Here is a 16,041-nt window from a genome sequence, read left to right on the forward strand (position 1 = left end):
GTGCATAAGGCAGATTTCATTTCCTAATTATTACCATTTTATGAACAGATCCTCCACGCTACCAAGTCCTCACACTCTCACAGACACTCCCCACTTTCCACCAACACCACCGCAATGGCCACAACGGCCATGGCAGCTCTACCACAACCACCATCACAACCAAGAATTCCCTTTGACTCCTTAACCCACATAGACATAACCACACTCTCTCAATCGGAGCTCCATGCCCTCTCCCTCTGCTCCTCCTCCTCCTCCTCTACCTTCAACCACTGCGACCTCGTTGTCCCCAAAATCGACCGATCCTTCTTCAACGAGAGCGCCGGGTCCCGCCGCCAGACCTACTCCCGCCCCCGCCGCTCCCAGAGCGACGTCTCCCCCACCGGCCACCGCCGCCGCGTCGCCGGCCTCCACGCCACCCCGAAACTCTCCCCTGTCCTATCCGACGACCCCGAACGCAACGAGAACCACGCCATCATCGCCCACCTCAAGCACTTCATTTCCCAGGACCCCAAATTCGACCAAATCGACCTCGAACCCTTCCCAACGCCGCCGTTTCCCCTCGTGGTCAGCCCCAATCGCAAGACGGGGAGTGGGGTTTTTGAGGGGAGAGGTGAAATGGGTGTGAGGAAGAGGAAGCGGGGGAGGAAGCCCAAAGAAAAAGTCTTGGGTTTGGAGGGTGAGGATTATGTGGGTATGGAGATGGTGAACAAGAGCGGCGCTGCGGTTGACGTTTCGGGTTTGGCTGATGTAGAAGACCCTTTTGGGGAGGAGTTGAGGAGGAGGACGGCGGGTTTGGAGGGTGAGGAGGAGTTGTTGGGGTTTATGAGGGAGTTGAGTGGGCAGTGGGGGAGTAGGAGGAAGAAGAGGAAGATTGTCGATGCCAGCGAGTTCGGGGATGCATTGCCGGTCGGTTGGAAGCTCTTGCTGGGGCTCAAGAGGAAGGAAGGACGTGCTTGGATATACTGCCGCCGATACATAAGGTTTTACTTGCTTTCTTTCTTCTTCAATCACTAATACTTGAGCCTGCAGTTTGTACATTTCATTGCAAACATTATGGTCTAGCTAGTCCTTTTTCGAAGACGCTTTATTGTTCTCTGTTGATAGTCCTGATTGTTAGAACTTTGTGAGTTTTTAAAGGTTAATTTTAGGAGATCTGTTGGGTTTACAAAGGTTAATCATGACAGTTGTCAGTGTACCCCTTTATGAAACAAAGGAACATTGTCTTCAATATCATTAAAAAACTTCTGCGATTATACTTGGTATGCTTATTTATTTTTTCTCATATTGTCTTCAATATGAGAGTGCTTCTCTTCTTTGGTAACATTGGTTATGTTAGCAGGTTATGGTAACATTGATTTTCCTTATTTTGTTTTGATGCGCTTTTGAGCCCGTTTTGGTATCTAACTCCTACTTCTAGTTGCTTTAGGATTATGATGTTTCCTTTTGTGTTTTACAGTTTTAATGAACCTATAAATAGGTTCTTTAGTGGCTAGCCTCTTTGGTTAGAGAATTAAGAGAGTTGAGAGAATCTTAGGGTTTTCGAGAATTTAAAGACAGAGGTTTGGTGTATTGGGGAATTCTCTAGAGAAGAGAGATTGTCTAAGAATCAAAGAGGCTATTTCCTCTTCAAATTGTAATCTTCATCTTTTGTTAGTGGAACCATTGCCAACGCCCATAGACGTAGCCCAATCTTGGGTGAACCACATAAGTCTCGTGTTCTCGATTGTGTTTTCTTGTTTAAGAATTTCATAAAGTTTGCTTTCACTTAAAGTGTGATCCTTAGGCTAGGGAATTCAGAAGGTCAACCCGAATTTCCTATCATATAGGCTTTCAACAATTTTTGGCATTTATTAAAAAAAGCATAGGAAATGGTAATAAATATATTCTATGTCTAATTATTTCACAAAATAAATTGTGGTTCAGTGGTTTTGTTGTATAATTATTACTAATAAGTCATGTTGAAGTCTACATAGGTCAAATTTAATAATATTTCATTATTATAAAGACAATGGTTTGAGATATAAGATATTGGTGCACTCAATTATTTCCTAGGCATTGAGATTTCCAGATAAAAGAAAGGCATTGATAAAAGCAAGGCATTTTTCTATCTCAATGAAAATATGTTCTTAATTTACTTGTGGAAATAGGAATACTAGTCTGCAAGCCTGTTGATACTCCTACTCCTATTGAGCAGAATCATAAGTTGGGAGAATGTGTTGATCTGGTTCCAGCTAAAAAGGCTAGATACCAAATATTAGTTGGCCAGCTTATGTAATTGACCTATACATGTTTAAATTCTAGCATGTGCAGTGAGTTTAGTGAGGCAATTTATGTATTTCCCTAGTGAAGATCATATGAATGCTGTTTATCGGATTCTCAAGTATTTGAAGGTTGCATCTGGTAAAGGTCTGATGTTTTCTAAGAATGGTCACCTGGAGGTTGAAGGATTTAGATGTTGATTGGGCTGGATGAATAACTGATCATAAATCAACTTGGATCTCTTACATTTGTTGGAGGAAACTTGGTCACATGGTGGAGTAAGAAACAAAATGTTGTGGCTAAGTCAAGTGCTGAAACAGAATATTGGGGCATGACTGATGGTGTTTGTGAATTATTATGGTTTAGAATTTTGATTAATGAATTGAGTTTTTGTCCTACAAAACCAATGATTTTGAACTCTCATAATAAGGCTGCTATTCCAATTACACACAAGCTGGTTCAGCATGATCATATTGGCATGTTGAAGTGAAGTGGATCAGCATGTTATCAAGGACAAATTAATGAAGTTCTTATGAGCTTTTTGTGAAAGCAGAAGATCAGTTAGCTGATATCTTGACAAAGACGGTATCAAGTAGAATTTTCTATTATGCACTTGACAAGGCATCAGTGACATCTACGCACCAACTTGAGGGGGAGTATTGGCGTGAATCTTGTATTTCCTAATTGTATAGTTGACTTTCTTAGTTTAGGAAAGTTTCTAGTATTTTTCTTGTAAACACTAGGATAGGATTCTTGTAGAACTTTCCTATTCCTGTAAACCCTGTATAGTTACAAATACCTTTGGGAGATGAATAATATATCAGAAATTGTTCCCCTAAATTTCTTTTTACAATTTATGTCTGGCATGCATATCTTTAGTTTTCATATTCATGAGTGGCCTATTAATCAACAAGTGGAAGTGGTATATGTTCTGATTACAAGTCCTGTTCAATTGAATACGATTTTATTTACTATTGTTAGTTGTTTGATTGTGAAGTAGAATGAGGAGCTCATAATTTCTCTTTGTCAGTGAAAAGAAATTATGCATGCTCTTCAGTACCATTTATATGGAATCAAATTTATTAGTAAACAAATTGCAATCGTTGTTGATCATGTATGTTTGATGAAGCTGCTCACTGTTTTGTGCCATGTATCTCCATATTCTTTCAAAGCCCGAACAGCATGCATAACTATTTAACTGAAGGTTATTTCTATTTTTCTTTGCAGTATTCTTTCTTTTTCATAACCTGTATTTTTTAGCTTATATATATCTCTCTCCTCATAGTTACATGTTACTTGATACTTTCCAGCCCTACTGGACAACAATTTTTGTCCTGCAAAGAAGTTTCTTCATTTCTTCAGTCCTTCTTTGGGCTCAATAATGCTCAACGGCCAGATGGTCATGGGGGTGAGAATGTTCAGGAAGAGCACATAGTGACTACTGAAAATGTGAGTATATATTTGTGCAGCTGTTTGGTCTGTTATACCTTGGATAATAAGTCGTCTTCAATAAGCTTTCTTTGGGGTGCAGCAGCATGCTGATAAAGATGGAGACCGAAGGCAAGATGTCAATTCCATCTCTACTCTACTCGTATCTTCTATGTCTAATGAGCGTGAGAAGGAAGTTCATGTATTGGGAATGGAGAATCTTGCTGAGGTTCAGATACGTGACCTTTTTGAATGTCACAAATGCAATATGACTTTCGATGAGAAGGATTCATATTTGCAGCATCTACTGTCCTTTCACCAGAGGACTACAAGGAGGTATAGACTTGGTTCTACTGTTGGGGATGGTGTGATAATTAAAGATGGAAAATATGAATGCCAGTTCTGCCATAAGGTATTTCTGGAAAGGCGTCGCTATAATGGTCATGTAGGGATCCATGTTCGAAATTATGTGAGGAGGGTGGAAGAATTGCCAGGTCCAACAACTCTTCAAAATAGAATAGAGTCTCCAGCCAGAGAAGGTTTGCCATCAAGGATCTCTAAAATGGATGCTTTGATCGAAATTGCTCAAAACTCTATCCTAGAAACCTCAACTGCTGGACCTAATGATGAATCCAAAGGTGGCACTGCACCTGATAAACCATACATGGGATTGACTCCAGAAATTCCTGCTTCCAATTCTCATCAAGAAATGAACATAGAATCTCCTCTCAGTGAACAGGACCTGGAAGGCTGCATGAGTGATAGAATTGATTCAGATCAACAAGATAGTGAGCATACAATAACTGATGGAAGTATGGAGGGAGCTGACGATCCTATGGAAGTGGTAGATGTAACGATGGATTCTTGTTTGAATACATCTGTCTTATCTGCTAAAGAAAAAAATGTTGAAGCATCTGAAGGTTCTTTGGACAAAGATGGTATGGCATTTACATCTGATGAATTAGAGAAGTCTGGCACTAACAAGGATGGAGCTTCTGAGTGCCACATACATCCTTCTCCAAATAATGAAATTATTTGTGATGTTGTAGAGAATGCAAATTTGAATTGCACAAGTGCATTAGAGCATCCCAATCCTGTCGAAGTCAATAATAACAAGATTGGTGAACCAGAAATTGACTATGGTTGCCGCAATCCTCATGGACCAGCTAATGATACTTTGATAGAGTCCGTATGCCAAGCTTCTGAAGGAAATGAAATCCAAAGTCTGGTCTCTGACTCCTCAATGTCCCTGATGCAACCATTTCTCTGTGTTCCCACATCTAATGCAATATCGGATAAGGTATCAAGCATTGCTGCCATATTTTGTTTCTTTCTGTTTCCAAATACATTGAATACATTAGTTGTGTTCCAAACTTTTTCTTCAAAATTAAAACCTAAAAATTTGGTAAAGAATTGATATTGAAATATAGATTTTTTTTTTAAATGATGTATTCCAAGATTATGTTGACCCTGTACAAAATGTAGCAAATATATGAAGTCCATAATTCTGTAGGAGTCAAGTCTTTCATGCTGTTTAAATGCTTTTTGCTTGAATTTTGTTTCTAAGATGTAATGCTGTGAGAATATTTAGTCCAGTGGCTTTTCCTACGTGTTCTATTTAGTTCAGTGGCTTTTCATTTGCCATAAATAATGATACGTAAGTTTGGTGGGGACTTTTCTTTGATCTGCCTATATTACTTTATTCAGTGCTATGCTAAATTTTGAAAATTAAGTTTATTCTCTATTTTCATTGACAGGGAGAGCAGCATCCTAGCAGTGTTGGCCCAAGACATGACCATGAAACAGGGTTTGAGGAGCTGAGGCTGGACGAAATAGAACCTCTCAAGTATGGTTTTGAAGGTGGGCAAGAATCTCTTCCACTGCAGGAGGAGGTACCCATGGATTTGACAAATAATGCCGAGATGGAAAGGGCATTTGTTTCCTCTGTCCAGTTTGAATCAGAAGAAGTCATGCTAAGCATGGCTGGCGGACAACAGCTTACAACTGTGTGTGTGTGGTGTGGAGTAGAGTTCAACCATGAAGAGGCTGTTGATTCGGAAATCCAACCAGATTCTGTCGGTTTTATGTGTCCAGCCTGCAAGGCAAGAACCTCTGGCCTCTCAATGTGTTAGATAACGATATCCCTTTGAATTTCAATGCTCTCTGAACAAGGGTGTCCTTGTCAATTCATTGTGATTATCCATCACTGATATCTATAACATTGCTATTTGGAATGTTTCCCATCTCTTGTTTTGAATTTCTAAGTCAAAATTATCAGATATTATCTTTTTCTTTTGTGTAAATTGGAGTTTTACTCCTTTCTGGTATTCGCCTTGCTATGCTTATGTAGTGTGAAGCGGCCTTGAGTTATCCTATGAAATAAAGTTGGCCACCTGAGGTCCCTTATATACCATAAGAAAGATGGAATATGCAAGTAAAATGGACGTTGAGAAGTATATTGTATATCCCGTCTGCTTTATGTGACACTGTTTGGTGACCCTGAGGAGATAGAGGTAGAGGTAACACTTCCAAGCACGAATAAAAATATTATATCGGTAGTCTGGATTTAACTTGGAGAAATGGACGAGAAGAAAAGAAAAGAAAAAGGAATTGACTAATTGTTACTTAAATCGGCTGACTATTTATTTGATAACAGTTAATTAAATAATTTTTGATTTATTTTATTTTTATAGAGATGATATTTAAAAATTGATATAAAAATGAGATTATATTGCGGATTGAATAGGATAAGAGACAAAGAAAAATCCCATAGATGACTTTGTATGAGGGCGTGTGTGATGTCATTGTTGACCTTCAAGGCATACCAACAAACAGCAAAACTATACTCCTTCTCAAATGCAAGTTCTCTGTAAAGAATACGAAGCTAACCAAGTAAACTGCTGCTCGCACACGAAATCTGCAGTTGACTCGGTGGTGCAATTTAAGCCCAATTCTAAGGGGGCTGGGTGCCACACAGAAAAACAAGTGAAAACAATGTCATCCAAAGGCTGGTAATTGAGTTATGGTTTTCATTGTCATATATAGTTTTCTTCAATTTTATCCCTGATTTGAGATATTCCTTTCATTATTTTCGTTTCTTGGTGTTGATACTTGATAGTGTATAAATGCAAGCAAGCAAGCGAATCAAGTTTATGAATCATTGCTTTTCGATTATGTAATTTAATCAACCTCAAGGATTTTGACAGAGGCTAAAACAAGGACTAGTTCTTCCATTAGTAACTTAGTACCACATAAGAGGAAAAAGAAAGTGTGAATGATTGCTGTGGTAGTTGTTATTATTATTATAATATTATTGACATTGTTGTTGTTATTGTTATTATAATATCGTTGTTGTTATTATTACTATTATCAGTTTCTAACATTAATATGAAAGCTTGGACTTGAAATCTTTGAATTTCATGTGGAGTTCAAAAGCATAAGAATGTTTGAAACTCTTGGGGTACTGCTTAGAGTTCCCTATACCAGTTTTGGTGCATGAATATGCAACAATAAGAGTTCTCAACGATCAAGGAGGCCTTGGGGCTTATGAGTCCCTACCATGGAATTAAAACTAGACTTTGTATTGCAAAGCAGCTTGCTAATGCACTTACATATCTCCACACTGCCTTTACCAGGCCCATCATATATAGGAATCTGACACCTAATTGTATTTTCTTGGATGATGAATTTGTTCCTAAGCTCTGCGATTTCTCACTCTCCATAACCATCCCTCCAATGGAATCCCAAGTTAGTGATTTTGCAGTCATTGAGACATGTGAGTACCTTGACCCTACCTACTTTCAGTCCAGTTACGTTTCGGAAAAGAGTGATGTTTATAGCTTTGGTGTGCTTTTACTGGTATTTTTGACCGGACGAAAAGCTGAACGCCAGATAAATCAGGCAGGAGAATATGAATCATTTGTTTCATATTGTGTGAAATTTCATGCTTCTGATGGCCAGATTGAGACAATTGTGGATTTTAAAATCTTTGAGGAGGTAGGGGAAGATGAGCATGCAAGCACAACAGCACTTGCATGATTTCCTAGCAGCCCTGGCATTGTTATGCATCCAAAAAGAAAGTGACGCAAGGCCAGATATGATTGATGTAGCCAAAGAACTCGTACGAATTGAGAAGTCTATCTTGCCTTGCTAGCCTTTTCCACTACATTTGTTATCAAAACAACAGCACTAGTTATCATAGTCTATCTTGCCTTTGGAAAATTGGTCTCTCATCTGTTATAGTGTTAATGTTAATTGTGGAAAGAACAAAGTAAAAGGGGAGAGAAAGATTTATAGTGGTTCAGCTTGATAATGGTTCAAGCCTACATCCACTCAGAGAACACAACTTATCATTAACATCATAAGAGGGCAAAGGCACCTCAACATTACATATATAGCTGTGATACCAACTTAAAATTAATCAACATCTAGAAAGCCTCTAACGGCTATAACAGTACAACCAAGCCTCTAACGGCTATAACAGTACAGCCAAGTACATACACCAACGGCTAGTACAGGTTTAAATATTCCAACACTCCCCCTCAAGCTTGGGCGAGAAGATTGACACAGCCAAGCTTGAATAGAAGACAATGCAGGTGTGTGGAGGGAACTTCTTTGGTAAGAATATCAGCCAGTTGATCATTACTCTTGACGAATGAGGGTTGAATGTTGTTGGATTGAACATGATCACGAACAAAATGGCAGTCGACCTCTATATGTTTGGTTCGTTCATGGAAAACTGGGTTTGAGGCAATATGTATGGCGGCTTGATTATCACAGTACAACTGCATAGGAAGAGAATTTCTAATTCCCAAATCAGTGAGAAGATGTTGGAGCCAAATCAATTCACTTGTAGCTGCAGCCATTGCTCTGTATTCAGCTTCAGCGCTGGATCTAGCTACTACAGTTTGTTTCTTACTTTTCCACGTAACTAAATTCCCACCAACAAACATACAGAAACCTGTTGTAGACTTGCGATCAATGGGATTTCCAGCCCAATCAGCATCACAATATCCTTTAATTTCTGAATGACCATGATGCTTCATTAAGATACCTTGACCTGCAGAACCTTTTAAATATCTAAGAATTCTCTTAACTGCTATCCAGTGAGAAATGCGAGGGGAGTGCATGAACTGACTCACTTGGCTCACGGCAAAGGATATGTCAGGACGAGTGATTGTAAGGTAGATAAGTCTTCCCACAATTCGTTGATACTCGCTCATATCAGTAAGTAATTTGCTAGTAAGATCGAGTTTTCCTTTGCTGGAGACAGGGTTACCAACAGGCTTAGTGTCAAGCATACCTGTTTCTTTGAGGAGGTCCAAGACGTATTTCCTTTGATTAAGGAATAATCCTTTGTTAGAATGTGCAACTTCAATACCCAAAAAGAACTTCAGAGGACCCAAATCTTTAATAGAGAGTTTCTCAGATAGAAATGATTTTAGCCTAGCTATTTCAACCTGATTATCTCCAGTGATAATGATATCGTCAACATAAACAAGGACTGCCACTGTTCCCATTTTTCCCTTTTTAACAAACAAGGAAGAATCAGCAAGGCTCCGATTATACCCTGTACTTTGAAGAACTGAACTGAGCTTAGCATACCAAGCTCTTGGGGACTGCTTTAGTCCATATAAAGCCTTGTGAAGTCTGCAAACCATTCCCTTTTGATTTTCTTGGGGGTGGCCTGGAGGAATTGTCATGTAAACCTCTTCCTCTAACTCTCCATGCAAGAATGCATTTTTTACATCCATTTGGTGCAATGTCCAGTTGAGATTGACAGAAATGGATAGAAGAACACGCACTGAATTCATTTTAGCAACTGGAGCAAAAGTCTCCTTATAATCAACTCCATAAGTTTGTGTGAATCCCTTAGCTACAAGCCTTGCCTTGTGTCTCTCAATGGTGCCATCACTATTAAACTTGGTCTTATAGACCCATCGACATCCCACTGGCCTTTTTCCCTCTGGAATTTTGACAATAGTCCAGGTATGATTATCATTGAGGGCTTGTAATTCTTCATTCATTGCCTTTTTCCAGATTGATTGTGTATTAGCTTCATGGAAGCTTGATGGTTCTGTGGAATTGTCAATACATCCAACAAAAGCAGCATGAGAACTCGAAAACTTGTTTAATGAGATATACTTAGCAATGGGATACCTGGAAACTTGATAAGTTACGAAATCTTTAAGCCTTGTGGACTGTTGCCAGACTCTGCTTGATTTTCTGGTTCCTTCATTAGCAGATGAGTCATTGGATAAGGTGCTAGGAGGACAAATCTGTTGGTGCATATTACCTGAGTTAAAGGTCATAAGTTCTTCCTCTTCTTGATTATGTTGAACAGGTAAGGAGCTTTGGTCAATAATTGGCAATGGAATTGGACTCAAGAATTGCTCCCCCTGAGGATTAGTTTCCTGTGATTTCTCAAAAAAGGCTTTGGCTTCATCAAAGATCACATCACGGGAAATAATGAGTTTCTTATTGATTGGATCATAGCATTTGTACCCCTTTTGGGTAGCAGAATATCCAAGGAACACGCACTTTGTAGACCGAGATTCTAGCTTATCCCTTTGAGTAGCTTGAACATGAACAAAGCACTGACAACCAAAAATGCGCAAATGAGATAAGTTCAATTTACGTTTCTTTAAGATCTCAAGGGGTGACTTGAATCCCAGAATACGGCTTGGAAGTCTATTAATAAGATATGTTGCAGTAAGAACTCCATATGACCAAAAATGTTTGGGAACATTCATTTGGATCATAATTGATCTTGTCTTTTCAAGAAGGTCCCTGTTTTTTCTTTCTGCCACCCCATTTTGTTGGGGTGAGCCAACACAGCTAGTCTCTCTCATTATGCCATGCTCAGTCAGATACTCAGAGAATAAACTGGATAAAAACTCAGTGCCATTATCAGACCTTAACACTTTGATGTGGGAATTAAATTGAGTAACACTCATACGATGAAAGTCTTTGAAGTAGGAGAAGGTTTCACCCTTTGATTTTAATAGATAGAGCCATGTTGCTCGTGAGAAATCATCCACAAATATCACAAAGTATTTGAAACCATTTACAGAATTAACAGGGGCTGGTCCCCATACATCAGCATGAATTAAATCAAAAGGTCTCTTTGATGTAGATGAAGATGGTACAAAAGGCAAACGTGTCTGCTTGGAATAATGACAGACTTCGCAATCTGTTGTGTTACCTTCTTGTTGAGGAAATAAGGTTTTCAAAATATGAGTGGAAGGGTGCCCCAAACGTTGATGCCAGAGATTATCTATTTGCTGAGAATTGACTTGAAACCCTATTGAGTTCTTTGATGACTGATTCAGTAGATACAAACCATTAGCATAGGTACCTTCACCAATCTTCCTCTTGGTGACTCGATCCTGAAAGATCACCGATTGTGAAGTAAAGATTGCATCGCAATTCAACTCATTTGTTAGTTTCCCAACTGACAATAGTTGAAAAGGAAATGATGGAACAAAAAGAGCTTCAGTAGCTGTGTTTGAACCAAGAAGATTGATGCTCCCTTGACCAAGAACTGGGACTGAGTGTCCATTAGCAACATAAACATTTTGATTCTTAGCATGAAAGTTTTTGAGACAACTTCTATTGTTAGTCATGTGGTCCGTTGCTCCAGAATCCACTATCCACATATCAGGTTTCACATTATGTAAGAAAGAGGAAAAAGCATGAAAAGTACCTGATCCCAGAGAGGAGTTTGAAACATTTGAAGTGCCATGATCAGTCTTCCCAACTTGTTGGAGTAATTGGACAAGTTGACTGAGTAGAGCTGAAGATGTATCATTAGTCTCCTTCACTGAGTTGATGTCACCAGAGATTTGATTTGCCATTGAGTTAGGGAAGGCTTTATCTTTCCCAAACTTCGGTTTCAAGTGTGGATGAAGAATCCAGCACTTCTCTTTGGTGTGTCTAGCCTGACCACAGTGATCACATGTTACTTGCCTCGTTTTGCCTTTGAAAAACTTGTTGTCTGGCCTTCTTTTCTCAGCTCCAAAAGCTTTAGATTCAGTAGCCTCAGTCAACAACTTTCTCTGTGAATTCATGGCCTTTTTTCTTATCTCTTCTCTTTGAATGGTAGTGCAAACACTGGAAAGGGATGGAAGCTCAGCACTCATGAGAATGTGTCGGCGAAGGTCTTCGTATTCAGAGTCAAGGCTGGCCAGAAGCTGAAAAATCTTGTCTTCTTCAGCTCGTTTCAAAAGGATCTTGGTATCTGTGGTATGTGGTCTGTAGATTGCAAGCTCATTCCACATACTTTTCATCCTTCCAAGATGATCAATGAACGATTTTCCATCTTGAGAGAGACATGTAATTTCTCTTTTCAACTGGAAAATTCTAGCTGCATTATTCTGATGACCATACATCTCTTTCACAGATTCCCATAAGTGATGAGTTGAGTCAGAGTAACTGAAGATCTCTGCAATTTGTGATTCCATAGAATTAAGAATCCAAGACATAACAAGCTGGTCTTTACAAAGCCATTCTTCAAATTTAGAATCTTCAATATCTGGAGCAGTTATCTTCCCATTGATGAAGCCGAGCTTGGACCTTCCTCCGAGAGCTAAAGTGATAGCCCTTGACCATGAGATGTAGTTAAGCCCATTTAATAAAACAGAACAGAGACGCAAGTTGGGATTGAGCTCAGGTTCAGAGACCATTGAAGAGGATGAGGCAGTAACAATCTGTTGCTGTCTGGTTTGTCTAGAATCTTGCTGCTCCAGAAGTTCTTCCATTTGAGTAATGATAGCAGAAAAACTTTAAGGATCTTAATGCTCTGATACCATGTGGAAAGAACAAAGTAAAAGGGGAGAGAAAGATTTATAGTGGTTCAGCTTGATAATGGTTCAAGCCTACATCCACTCAGAGAACACAACTTATCATTAACATCATAAGAGGGCAAAGGCACCTCAACATTACATATATAGCTGTGATACCAACTTAAAATTAATCAACAGCTAGAAAGCCTCTAACGGCTATAACAGTACAACCAAGCCTCTAACGGCTATAACAGTACAGCCAAGTACATACACCAACGGCTAGTACAGGTTTAAATATTCCAACATTAATGCTCTCTATATTATAGTATCCATGTGACTAAGTTCTCATATGCTCCTGTAGCTCAGGATTCTTAATAAGCTAGGTAATTGTTTTCTAACTTGTATATGTGACTAAGCTCTCATCTGCTCCTGTATAGTGGTATGGTTCACGATAATACTGGGTGGCATAGTTCACGTACAAGGCGATGAGTGCTAGTCAGCTGCCGAGTTCAGTTTTGCACCTACTGCTCATCAGGTCTGGCATGACAGACTTGGCCACCCCTCAAATGAAATGCTGCATCTCATTTTGTCTAAACCAAAATCTTGTTGCTTGTAATTAAGACTGGTCCAATGACATGTGTTCACACTGCTTGGCTGTACCCAAATCCGTATTCATCAAGTGTTCTAGTGCTTTTGAGTTCGTGCATAGTGATGTATGTAGCCCTGCTCCTGTTTAATCCAGTGATGGATTTCACTACTATGTACTTTAATTTCTGTTCGTAAATCTGACGTTGGCAAGTTTTCTGTAATTCACTCTTATATTGCTACATTCTTTTCTACTCAAACCAAAACACTTGGAAATGATGATGGTGACTGCTGAGTTCTACAGTAAGAGATAGCACACATTCCTTGGCATTCACTACACATAAAAAATCGATCATGTCCTTAGAAACCAAGGCTGCAGTTCCGACTGCTTTTTGGTACCACTCTTCCTCTGCAGCGACCTACCTTGTAAATCGAATGCCTGCAAGAGTGTCTAGATTACTCTCGATTTAAATTCTTTGATTGTGCATGTTTTCTTCCTGTATCTCAAACCAATCATTAGAAGTTTTAGCCTTTTCTGTAGGGAGTTATTTATACTTACACCCTCTAAAGTTTATCGTCTTTTCAAATATACTCTCTAGAGTTTTAAAAATTACACATACACTCTATAAGGTTTCAAAAATGTTGCATATAACCTCTTGTAAGAGAAAACAATAAATAAACAAAGAAAAAAATATTTGTATTGAGGTAGGATTTTACATATTGAGTAATCTTATTAGACCATTTCACCCCCTTATCATGTCTTTTTGCATACATTCTCATCATTTTTCGTTTCACTATAAGAGGTTATGTGTAACAGTTTTGAAATCTCAAAGGGTGTATGTATAATTTTTGAAATCTCAGAAAATGTATGTGAAAAGACAAGAAATCTTAAAAGATGTAAGCATAAATATCTCTTTCTGTACCTCAAAGAGTATAAATATAAATAACTCTTTGTATGGCTAATATTTACGTTGATATGTTTAGGTAGTGTAAAATGGACTCCTAACGTCCTTATATGCCATAAGAAAGATGGAATGTGCAAGTAAAATGGAGGTTGAGAAGTATATTGCATTAGTGCATACCCCGTCTACTTTGATGTGACACTTTTAGGTGAACCTGAGGAGATAAAGGCAGACTCATGCTTGATATATATACATGAAGATGCAATCAATTTCGACCAATTGAGAACATAGTCCTATCAACTGTACCAATTGAGATTGATGCAACTCCTTGATTAAAAGGTCAAGAGCTTCTCAAATGGGAAGTCTCTACAGGTATCCACACAAGAAAGATGTGATAAGAAATATTTTTAGAATGGAGATGAAGTGCATGTCCTAGCAATTTTTTTTTCTCGGGAGTTCGACCTAATGTGTATATGGAGGCTCAGAAGAAAACGTCATACTCGTTTTTTTACCTATACGGCTATACGGTGGTATTTATAGGTGACACATTAAAAACACTTCCTACTATAGTGGGCCAACCATGTATGTACTATTGGACACTTCGGCTTTTAAGTAACTAAAATTGTTAAGATGTGACATCACCTGATCTGAGATTCAGCCTACCCAGACAATTAATTGGGTGTTGGACTATTTGATGAGACTTGATCTTGAATTGTTTTGGCAATGGATTGCGTACACCATGGCCTGAGGAAAGACCTATGTAAAATAATAATGTCTGGTGGCTCTGTTTGGTAGCTTACTCAATTTTTTTTTTTTTTTTTTTTTTTACATGTGAGTTTTTTCAAAATCAATTTTTAAAGTTTGAAAACTTGTTTGGTATGATATTTAAAAACAATTTTTAAATTTTAAAAATGATGACAGCTAAGAAAGAAAATCATTAAAAAAAAGAACGAGAAAAACAATGTTTTATCATTTTTAAAAAGAGGCTGTTTTCGAATTTTTTTTCTAGAAACTGTTTTTAAAAATGTTATGCCAAACATGTTTTCTTAACTAGAACACGTTTTCTTGTTTTTTTTTAAAAAAAAAGGTTTTTGAATAGGATACCTTACAAGTTTCCCCATCTAATCTATTTTCTTCTCCTTTTATTCTTTCAAGTTAGAAAACACCCTTCATCTTCTTAATTGAATACATATCACTCTAGTTATTTAACATATCTAATCCAATCATATGCATCAAACAGAGCCTTAAATTAGGGATCACATTGGACTTGACTTGAATATCTTCTCCGAAACTTCTAAGAACAAAGTAAATAAATTTATTCTTCTTTTTATTCTTTCTTCTTCTTCTTCCATCTTCCATCTTCCATCAATCTTCTAGTTTTGACACAATATTTAAATGGGGCCTACTCCATATATGATTTCAACGATCCGAACCATCTATTTTCTAGATCTCCATTAAATGATCATCTTTGTAAAAAAATTAGGTAAATCGAAAACCATTTTTCTACAAAGATTAAATGGTTAGCATTTCAAGTATTTATTATGTTGACCATTTAATCTTTGTAGGTAAATAGTTTCTAATTTACCTAATTATTTTGCAAGTATGATCCTTTAAAAGAGACCTAAAAAATAGACAGTTCAGATCGTTGAAATTTTATATGAAATAGGCCTCATTAAAACTTTGTGTCAATGTCACGAACCCGCCCTCAATATTATATCACCTACTTCTGAATTAATTAGAGAAAGTCACACACACATAAGCCACAATGTGTGATAATAGAATTGAGAAGATTGAATTAATTAAAAGTTAATTAACTGGCATGGGTTCTATATCTATTGGGTTTAAGCAATTGATAGGAGTTTAATTAAAACCCAATTGGAAATTATTGGGGTTATTTTAATTATTGAAGTTATTTTAAGAGTAGTGCTACAATTACCACTTTGTATCCCAAGAACCTAGATTTTGCTTTAGCTTCTTAAGTCAAAATTGAAAAATCAACTATTTTAATTTTTCAAATTGAAAGTTTGGGGTGTAAATTGATATAAGTGCAATAATTTAGAAAGTAAAATAAGAATTTTCTCTTA

General features: G+C 37.8%; 2 pseudogenes across 1 annotated transcript; both read left to right on the forward strand.

Annotated features, from left to right (window-relative positions):
* Positions 1–31: 31 nt before the first annotated feature.
* LOC147277303 (uncharacterized) lies at positions 32–6,014 on the forward strand (annotated as a pseudogene). The gene is made up of 4 exons (XR_015123948.1): positions 32–980; positions 3,570–3,708; positions 3,791–4,987; positions 5,445–6,014. The product of XR_015123948.1 is annotated as an uncharacterized LOC147277303 (transcript).
* Positions 6,015–6,812: 798 nt separating this feature from the next.
* LOC147277304 (non-functional pseudokinase ZRK2 pseudogene) lies at positions 6,813–7,840 on the forward strand (annotated as a pseudogene).
* Positions 7,841–16,041: the final 8,201 nt, after the last annotated feature.

This window comes from Dryas octopetala, chromosome 8, assembly GCF_963921425.1.
Source record: "Dryas octopetala chromosome 8, drDryOcto1.1, whole genome shotgun sequence".
Taxonomy (NCBI): Eukaryota; Viridiplantae; Streptophyta; class Magnoliopsida; order Rosales; family Rosaceae; genus Dryas; species Dryas octopetala.